The sequence below is a fragment of the Mytilus edulis genome, chromosome 11 (assembly GCF_963676685.1).
Source record: "Mytilus edulis chromosome 11, xbMytEdul2.2, whole genome shotgun sequence".
NCBI classification, from domain to species: Eukaryota; Metazoa; Mollusca; class Bivalvia; order Mytilida; family Mytilidae; genus Mytilus; species Mytilus edulis.
In genome coordinates, this window is record NC_092354.1 from 66,302,914 (window position 1) to 66,312,646 (window position 9,733).

The 9,733-nt window shown below is 35.1% G+C and overlaps 1 long non-coding RNA gene across 1 annotated transcript; it reads left to right on the forward strand.

Annotated features, from left to right (window-relative positions):
* The first annotated feature begins 1,379 nt into the window (after nt 1–1,379).
* On the forward strand, nt 1,380–9,466 carry LOC139496113 (uncharacterized). Its single transcript, XR_011657544.1, has 2 exons — nt 1,380–2,136; nt 9,209–9,466. It is a non-coding gene; the product is annotated as an uncharacterized lncRNA (long non-coding RNA).
* Nucleotides 9,467–9,733: the final 267 nt, after the last annotated feature.

The following is a 9,733-nucleotide window of genomic DNA, read 5'->3' on the forward strand; positions in this document are numbered from 1 at the left end:
CTTCCTATATCTATTGTTATTTTCTGTAATCGGTATATTATTATCCAATGCTTTCATCTATAGTTGCCTGCTACCATACTAGTAAATGTATTATACTTATAAAAGTCACGAAATTTTTTTATCCCCAGTTTGTCTTATAGCATGCGATGGTATGACAGTGTGGATGGGGTTTACAGAATAGAGAATAATGGGAAAAAAACGAACATGGAAATATTAAAAGAATATATAATAATTGGGTGCTAAAATATTAAGAATACATTTATCTTGTATATCAGGTTGTTTTCTTAAAGGGAATGAGGCTTGATCACATTTACAGTACAGCATTGAAATGTCTTAGAATATCTGTTGCGATATTATACCAAGGGAGATAATACGAACTGTGTACAACAGCTGATTTGCAAGTTGCAGTTGTCTCTCATTGGTAACAGGAATGTAAATCGCTTTCTCTTTTTTATTCAAATTTTGTGCTGAGTTTTGTGTACAACTTCATTTGTTATAGGATTGTGTTATTGACATTTTATAATATGCATAAAGAACAAAAAATACATGTTCATGAAAAACTTCGAAACGACTAAAATCAACAAACTTTAAGGTATTGAATCGTCTGTAAACAACGATAGTCATATCCGCCACTTGAAAGACAATTATGTCGACTATTAATAAAGGCATTGAACACGTCAGACAGACAAAAGAAGGACGGACAGGAATACTTATTGAAAGATAATAAATCAAAAGGAGAATTTTGTATATTTAAATAAGACATTATTAGTTACATAGTGTGCTAGTGACCTAATACGGTATATATATATATATATATATATATATATATATATATATATATATATATATATATATATATATATATATATATATATATATATATATATATATATGGGGTCAGAAAATTCCATATGTATGGAATAAGCCCCGCCTCCCTACTAACCTAATATCAAATATACACGGTCTTCACGCGTACGCTTTTAACCAATCACCTTCTTAGAAATGTATAGGAGGTAAGAAAAATATATAAACCCACTGCAATTGATTCCACCTGTCCTAAGTCAGGAATCTGATGTTTAGTACTGTTGTCGTTTGTCGATGTGATTTATAAGTGTTTCTCGTTTCTTATTTTTATATAGATTAGACCGTTGTTTTTTCCATTTGAATGACCTTTTATAGCTTGCTGTTCGGTGTGAGCCAAGGCTCCGTATTAATGACTTTACTTTGACCTATAATGGTTTACTTTTATAAATTGTGATTTGGATGGAGAGTTGTCTCATTAGCACGCATACCACATCTTTTTATATCCACCTAACGGCTAACTACAATCCACCTAACGGCTAACTACAATTCAACAACACAATGGCAAAATTCAATCATAAGTCAAATACACAAAAAAATCTGACACTCAACAAAAGGTAAAATAGAAACAAAACGAAACAAAACAAAACAAAAAAAACCCCAAATAATCCCTTACCCCAAACCTACACAAAAGAACAACTACAGAAAATAAAAACACATTAATAAGAAAAAAAAACAAAAAACAAACAAACACAAACAAAACTAAGACAAAAAGTGCAAATAATATATGTTTGGCTTACATGCTAGGCTGTCAATTACATCTCAAACGCATTGGAAATGAAATAATAAGTCTATTATGATACAATGCTTATCATTTTTTTTCTTCGAAAGTGGAACAACGACTACGTTTATTTGTAGACCTAATGATGTTTTATTTAGTTATTGAAACTTATCAATACAACGCTTATCCAGAGTATCTTCAAATATTAATTTATAGACCTAGGTTAAGGGAAATAACTCTTAAAATCATCAGTACGTTTGTGTCAACCATTTTCAATAATATATTCTAAGCTTCTAGGTTAAAAAGAGTATTTTCAATCTGTTTCAGGTAAATGCTTAAAATAGATTGATGAACGTGACTTTTACAAACGCTTAACTGATTTAAAGAGTTATCTCCCTGAACCAAGGTCTACCCCCTTAATTTTGTATATTTTTAGCTGATCAATGGTTCGGATGTTTAATAGGAAATCAGTCCATTGCACTTGGAGCAACAGAACTTGTCGGATGTGTCGAAAATTGTAGATGTGTTCTGCCCAGACTTGTACAGTGTTGTTTGTAAGTATATGACGACAAAATTGTATTTACATGTAGCATGCAAAACAAATCCTCCCAAGAAAAAAAAAAGAAAAATATATCAAAACCCATAACCATACACCTCCACATAAAACAACATAAAAAACAACAACAACATTAAACACATAAATAAACCGCGCTGAAGTACGTCCATTATTCATAGTTCTTTATTCAAAATTCAATAATAAATAATGAAATAGATCACTATTCACTATTCAATATTTTAAAAATGAATAATGAATAATGAAATAGTTTAAGTTTCACTATTTAACTTGAAGCGGTGAATAGTGAAATAAAAATAAAAAAATTGACTGTGACACTATAGCTATATCCCGTATTTCTAAATTCGTGTTTTTGGTGTTATCTATCAAATGTTCAAATTTATATCCGAAAAAATAAATAAAAACTCTCTTTTGATTTTAATTTGATATATTTATCTAGTTCTTAGTTTAGGAGGATAAACTAGTGGGTTTTCCTAACTATTTTTAACAGAAATTCCTTGGTTCACTGTATACATGTAGACGACCTGAATACCAAAACATATTTTTCAAAATTGAAATACTCTACGTGGTCTTTCTTTTTCAATTTTCATTGGACCTTTGCTATTCTTCATCCTTTAATAAATTATAGATAAAACAAGTCGATTGTGCCGCAATGACCATTAGAGTGGTTACGGAAGACCTAAATGCCAAAATACGCGTGAAAATTAAGAAATAGACAATTTCGAATAATGAAATAAATATTTTGAATAATAGAACGGACAACTGCGACCTTTTAGCCCCTAATAATAGATAAACCTTATACTTCATTCGAAAGCTTATTACGAGAGGAACAAAATGTATATAGTTAATATGTTCCGCAATGAATATTAGAGGAGAAACGAAGGATTTAAATATCGAAATACGCGTGAACATTGAGACATAACTTATTTTGAATAATGGAAAAGGACTGTTGCAACCCTTCAGTTCCTTATCAAGGCAAAACTTCTACACTAAATTAACGCTTATTGATAGAGGAATAAACTGAGTATAAACGATATTTGCCACAATGATTATTAGAGGGGTTACAGAGGACCTAAATGCCAAAATACGCGTAAAAATTAAGAAATAGCCAATTTTGAATAATGAAATGGATATTTTGAATAATTGAATGGACTGCTGCGACCTTTTAGCCCCTAATTATAGATAAACCTAATACCTCATTCGAAAGCTTATTACGAGAGGAACAAAATGTATATAGTCAATATGTTTCGCAACGAATTTTAGAGGAGTAACGAAGGATTTAAATACCGAAATACGCTTGAACATTGAGAAATAGCCCATTTTGAATAATGAAATAGATATTTTGAACAATGGAATGGACTGTTGTTTTCCCTTAGCCCCTAATTACAGAGATACCTTATACCTCATTTGAAAAAGCTTATTAAGAGAGGAAAAGTAGTATGATTATGAGGTTCTTTCACATCTCCATTTTGAGGTTGGGGTCGAGGGAAAATGTGTCTTCGTGGAAGAAAGAAACACACACACACAAAAATAAAATTCACAGATATAATGAACACAATGGATTTCAAGAACACAAATATGTCTGATTAGAGATAGAATACGGCGCAAGAGGTAGTAATTCTGAAAAAAAACTGGCCACTGTTAAGGCAATCGAGAAAAGCGCTGCAATTATGAGGAAATTCTCAAATGGCGAAAAGTAGGACAGGACTCACCCTGGATTGTAAAAGGCATTAAAGATGTTGACACGAACTAAAGGTCTGCAAAATTATAACCTCGTGCTGAAAAGGGGAAACTATTCGCACATGGGGATGTGAGAGATTAAACAAGCAGCTGACTATCGTCTTGGAAATATCAGTTGGTTAAGAGTTGATAGAAACGAAGACAAATCTTAAATTTCATCGTCGTCCCAAACCCCACACGAGGAATGAGATTATCACCCAGGCAAAACAACTTGGGTTGAAATGAATTAGCAGGCTGTCGATAGATCGACTGCTAACGAAGGTGCAGGAAAAGATTTGGGAAGATAGGAAAGCCATTGGGTTTAAATTGAGTTATATTCGCCGAAGAAAGCCTTTAAAGACGTATTTAATACCTGGAATATGACCCCCATTGTTGGCATGGACGTGCAGACCTCCCTTTAGGTCTCTCGGGTGTCACGGGTGAAACTTATAGACGATTTGGGCAGTGTAAGGGGCAAAACAATGTAAAGGTAAATATGCAAAAAGTAAGTGGAATCCTACCCATGTTGGCAGGGCTGGCAATGACGGCACTCCCCATGGTAGCAAAAGACTATTCTACCAGCCTTGGGTGTTTGAGCCTTGAACGGTTTGGGTGTTGTAGCCGTCAACAAGGCCTTAAGGTCTTTATTGTACCAGAAACGTGTTGAAGCGTTTGCACAGTGAATCCAAGTGGCAACGGTTTCTACCTCAAATCCTCAAACGCCCGGATGGGTATGGACTCTACTTAATTCCACGACGAAGCCGGGCTGATCTTATATTTAGATGCTAACAGCCCTTCAAAAACATTCCCCTCTTCAGTATACTCCTATAAAATAAATGAACACTTCCAATCATACCGTCCAAAATATAAAACTCGTGGTAATCATACCCGGTGCGCCTAGTTTTTTTCATCCCATAGCTCACGAATTGCACAGCTCCATGGGTCTCTCTATTTGCCCAGACGGTGGTTAGGTGCTTGTTTAGTCTTTCACATTCCCAAGTGCGGATATTTTTTCCTTTCCAGCACAAGTTTATAATTTTTGCGAACCAACACTTCGTGTCAACATCTTAAATGTCTTTGACAATTCAGGGCGAGTCCTGACCTACTTCTCGCCATTTGAGAGTTTCCTTATCAGTATTTTCCAAAATTTCTACCTCTTGCGCCATATTGTCCCTCTGATCAAACATATTTGTAATCTTACAAACCATTTTGCTTATTCTATCTGTGGATTTGTTTTGGTGTGTTTTCTTTCTTCCACAAAGATATATTTTCCCACGACCCCCCCCCCTTTCCCCACACTTTTTTCCTTCAACCCCAGGCATTCACGTTTTGCCTTCTTAATCTCGTCAAGGAGCGTGCACGATTTTCGGATTTTTATGTCCGGTCCTATAAATTCAAAGATATAATGAACACAATGGATTTCAAGAACACAAATATGTCTGATTAGAGATAGAATACGGCGCAAGAGGTAGTAATTCTGAAAAAAAAACTGGCCACTGTTAAGGCAATCGAGAAAAGCGCTGCAATTATGAGGAAATTCTCAAATGGCGAAAAGTAGGACAGGACTCACCCTGGATTGTAAAAGGCATTAAAGATGTTGACACGAACTAAAGGTCTGCAAAATTATAACCTCGTGCTGAAAAGGGGAAACTATTCGCACATGGGGATGTGAGAGATTTAACAAGCAGCTGACTATCGTCTTGGAAATATCAGTTGGTTTAGAGTTGATAGAAACGAAGACAAATCTTAAATTTCATCGTCGTCCCAAACCCCACACGAGGAATGAGATTATCACCCAGGCAAAACAACTTGGGTTGAAATGAATTAGCAGGCTGTCGATAGATCGACTGCTAACGAAGGTGCAGGAAAAGATTTGGGAAGATAGGAAAGCCATTGGGTTTAAATTGAGTTATATTCGCCGAAGAAAGCCTTTAAAGACGTATTTAATACCTGGAATATGACCCCCATTGTTGGCATGGACGTGCAGACCTCCCTTTAGGTCTCTCGGGTGTCACGGGTGAAACTTATAGACGATTTGGGCAGTGTAAGGGGCAAAACAATGTAAAGGTAAATATGCAAAAAGTAAGTGGAATCCTACCCATGTTGGCAGGGCTGGCAATGACGGCACTCCCCATGGTAGCAAAAGACTATTCTACCAGCCTTGGGTGTTTGAGCCTTGAACGGTTTGGGTGTTGTAGCCGTCAACAAGGCCTTAAGGTCTTTATTGTACCAGAAACGTGTTGAAGCGTTTGCACAGTGAATCCAAGTGGCAACGGTTTCTACCTCAAATCCTCAAACGCCCGGATGGGTATGGACTCTACTTAATTCCACGACGAAGCCGGGCTGATCTTATATTTAGATGCTAACAGCCCTTCAAAAACATTCCCCTCTTCAGTATACTCCTATAAAATAAATGAACACTTCCAATCATACCGTCCAAAATATAAAAGTCGTGGTAATCATACCCGGTGCGCCTAGTTTTTTTCATCCCATAGCTCACGAATTGCACAGCTCCATGGGTCTCTCTATTTGCCCAGACGGTGGTCAGGTGCTTGTTTAGTCTTTCACATTCCCAAGTGCGGATATTTTTTCCTTTCCAGCACAAGTTTATAATTTTTGCGAACCAACACTTCGTGTCAACATCTTAAATGTCTTTGACAATTCAGGGCGAGTCCTGACCTACTTCTCGCCATTTGAGAGTTTCCTTATCAGTATTTTCCAAAATTTCTACCTCTTGCGCCATATTGTCCCTCTGATCAAACATATTTGTAATCTTACAAACCATTTTGCTTATTCTATCTGTGGATTTGTTTTGGTGTATTTTCTTTCTTCCACAAAGATACATTTTCCCACGACCTCCCCCCCCCCCTTTCCCCACACTTTTTCCTTCAACCCCAGGCATCCACGTTTTGCCTTCTTAACCTCGTCAAGGAGCGTGCACGATTTGCGGATTTTTATGTCCGGTCCTAGCAGAAATTCCCCTCAAAATGTTCACGCATATTTCGATATTTAAGTCCTTCATTAATACGCGAAATAAATTGACTATATACAATTTGTTCCTTTCTTTCTCTCTTTATAAGGTTCCAAATGAGGTACAGGCTAGATCTGTAATTATAGGCTGAAGGTTCCTAGCAGTCTTTTCCATTATTCAAAATATCCATTTCATTATTCAAAATTGACTGTTTCTTATTTTTCACGCGTATTGTGGCATAAACTTCCCATTTATTCCCTTTAATGGCCATTGCGGTACATATCATTTATACTCAGTTTATTCCTCTATCAAGAAGCTTTAATTTGGTGTATAAATTTTGCCTTGATTAGTGACTGAAGGGTTGCAGCTGTCCATTCCATTATTCAAAATAAGCTATTTCTCAATGTTCAAGCGTATATTGTATTTCGGTATTTAAATCCTTCGTTACTCCTCTAATATTCGTTGCGGAACATATTGATTATAAACATTTTGTTCCTCTTGTAATAAGCTTTCGAATGAGGTATCAGGTATATCTGTTATTAGGGGATAAATGGTTGCAGCAGTCCATTCCATCATTCAAAATATCCATTTCATTATTCGAAATTGGCTATTTCTTAATTTTCATGCGTATTTTGACATTTAGGTTCTCAGCAACTCCTCTAATGGTGATTGCGGCACATATCATTTATACTCCGTTTATTCCTCAATCAATAAGCTTTAATTTGGTGTATAAATTTTGCCTTGATTAAGGACTGAAGAGTTGCAGCAGTCCATTCAATTATTCAAAATAAGCTATTTCTCAATGTTCAAGCGTATATCGGTATTTAAATCCTTCGCTACTCCTCTAATATTCGTTGCGGAACATATTGATTATATATATTTTGTTCCTCTTGTAATAAGCTTTCGAATGAGGTATCAGGTATATCTGTTATTAGGGGATAAAGGGTCGCAGCAGTCCATTCCATTATTCAAAATATCCATTTCATTATTCAAAATTGGCTATTTCTTAATTTTCATGCGTATTTTGACATTTAGGTCCTCAGCAACTCCTCTAATGGTCATTGCAGCACATATCATTTATACTCAGTTTATTCCTCAATGAATAAGCTTTAATTTGGTGTATAAATTTTGCCTGGATTATGGACTGAAGGGTTGCAGCAGTCCATTCAATTATTCAAAATAAGCTATTTCTCAATGTTCAAGCGCATATCGGTATTTAAATCCTTCGTTACTTCTCTAATATTCGTTGCGAAACATATTGACTATATACATTTTGTTTCTCTCGTAATAAGCTTTCGAATGAGGTATCAGATATATCTGTTATTAGGGGCTAAAGGGTTGCAGCAGTCCATTCCATTATTCAAAATATCCATTGCATTATTCAAAATTGGCTATTTCTTAATTTTCATGCGTATTTTGACATTTAGGTCCTCCGTAACCCCTCTAATGGTCATTGCGGCACAATCGACTTGTTGTATCCATAATTTATTAAAGGATGAAGAATAGCAAAGGTCCAGTGAAAATTAAAAAAAGAAAAACCACGTAGAGTATTTCAATTTTGAAAAAAATATGTTTCGGTATTCAGGTCGTCCATACATTGAACCAAGGAATTTCTGTTAAAAATAGTTAGGAAGGCCCACTAGTTTATCCTCCGAAACTAGGAACTATATAAATATATCAAATACAAATTTAAGGAGTGTTTTTATTTATTTTTTCTGATATTTATTTGAATATTTGTTAGATAACACCAAAAAGACGAATTTAGAAATACGGGATATAGCTATAGTGTCACAGTCAATTTTTTATATTTTTTATAACATAAACTTTTTCATTTGAATTTTGAATAATGAACTATGAATAATGGACGTACTTCAGCGTGGTCATAAATCACCTCATAAATAACGACTTTATACTGTGGACATGAGGAACACGCATCCGAGACTGAAAACTATAGATTTTTTTTTATAAATAAGACTTTACAAACTCACCATACTAGTTCAATTAGTCTTTTTGCAAAGATGTGGTTTGCAAATAAAAGTATCCTTCATGTGGTATGGGTTTAACTCATTGTTGACTGCCGAACGTTGTCATTTGGTCTCTTCTGAAGATTTGCTCATTGGCACATCTTTTTTGATTAGATGTGGTATGATTGCCAATGAGGCAAATATCCAGAAGAGACCAAATGACACCGTTCGGCAATCAACAATGAGTTAAACACATACCACATAGTCATTTATGAAAGGCCTTATGATATGCGGCAATAAACGACAACTACTGATACCAAATCACCAAAGTGTAAAGAAGTACAGTGTATTATATAAAGATTTATATAAATAGGTTAAAATGTAAATTTATATTACAGAACTGGTATGAGAATAATAGGTCATCCAGATGATTGTAAATTAATAGTACAGGGATGTACAGAAATAGCTGTCAAGATCAACGACGAGTCAGTATACTGTGAAGAGGGGATATCTGTGGTCGAACGATGATGGAATTTGTGTCATATACACGTACGCATTCGCCCATGCACATGTGCAATAAAACTTAAAACTTTGAATTGTCATATACACGTACACATTCGCCCATGCACATATGTAATAAAACTTATTACTTTAAATTTTTAATTGTCTATAGACTTGAGATAAGGGAAAGACAATGTGATAGTTGCACTGGTGTTGAGCCAGATACCAGCATGAAAAGGTGAAACTGTGTTCAAATATGCTGTATTTATTTGTCCAAATGCACAATATGCAGACTCTAAGTCTTGTCTTATCATTTATATTGTTTCTTGGATTTTTTGTTTTCTTTGTTGAAATAAAACTGAGAATGGAAACGAGGAATGTGTCAAAGAATAAAAACCTGAGCAAAAAGAAGAAAACAGCAC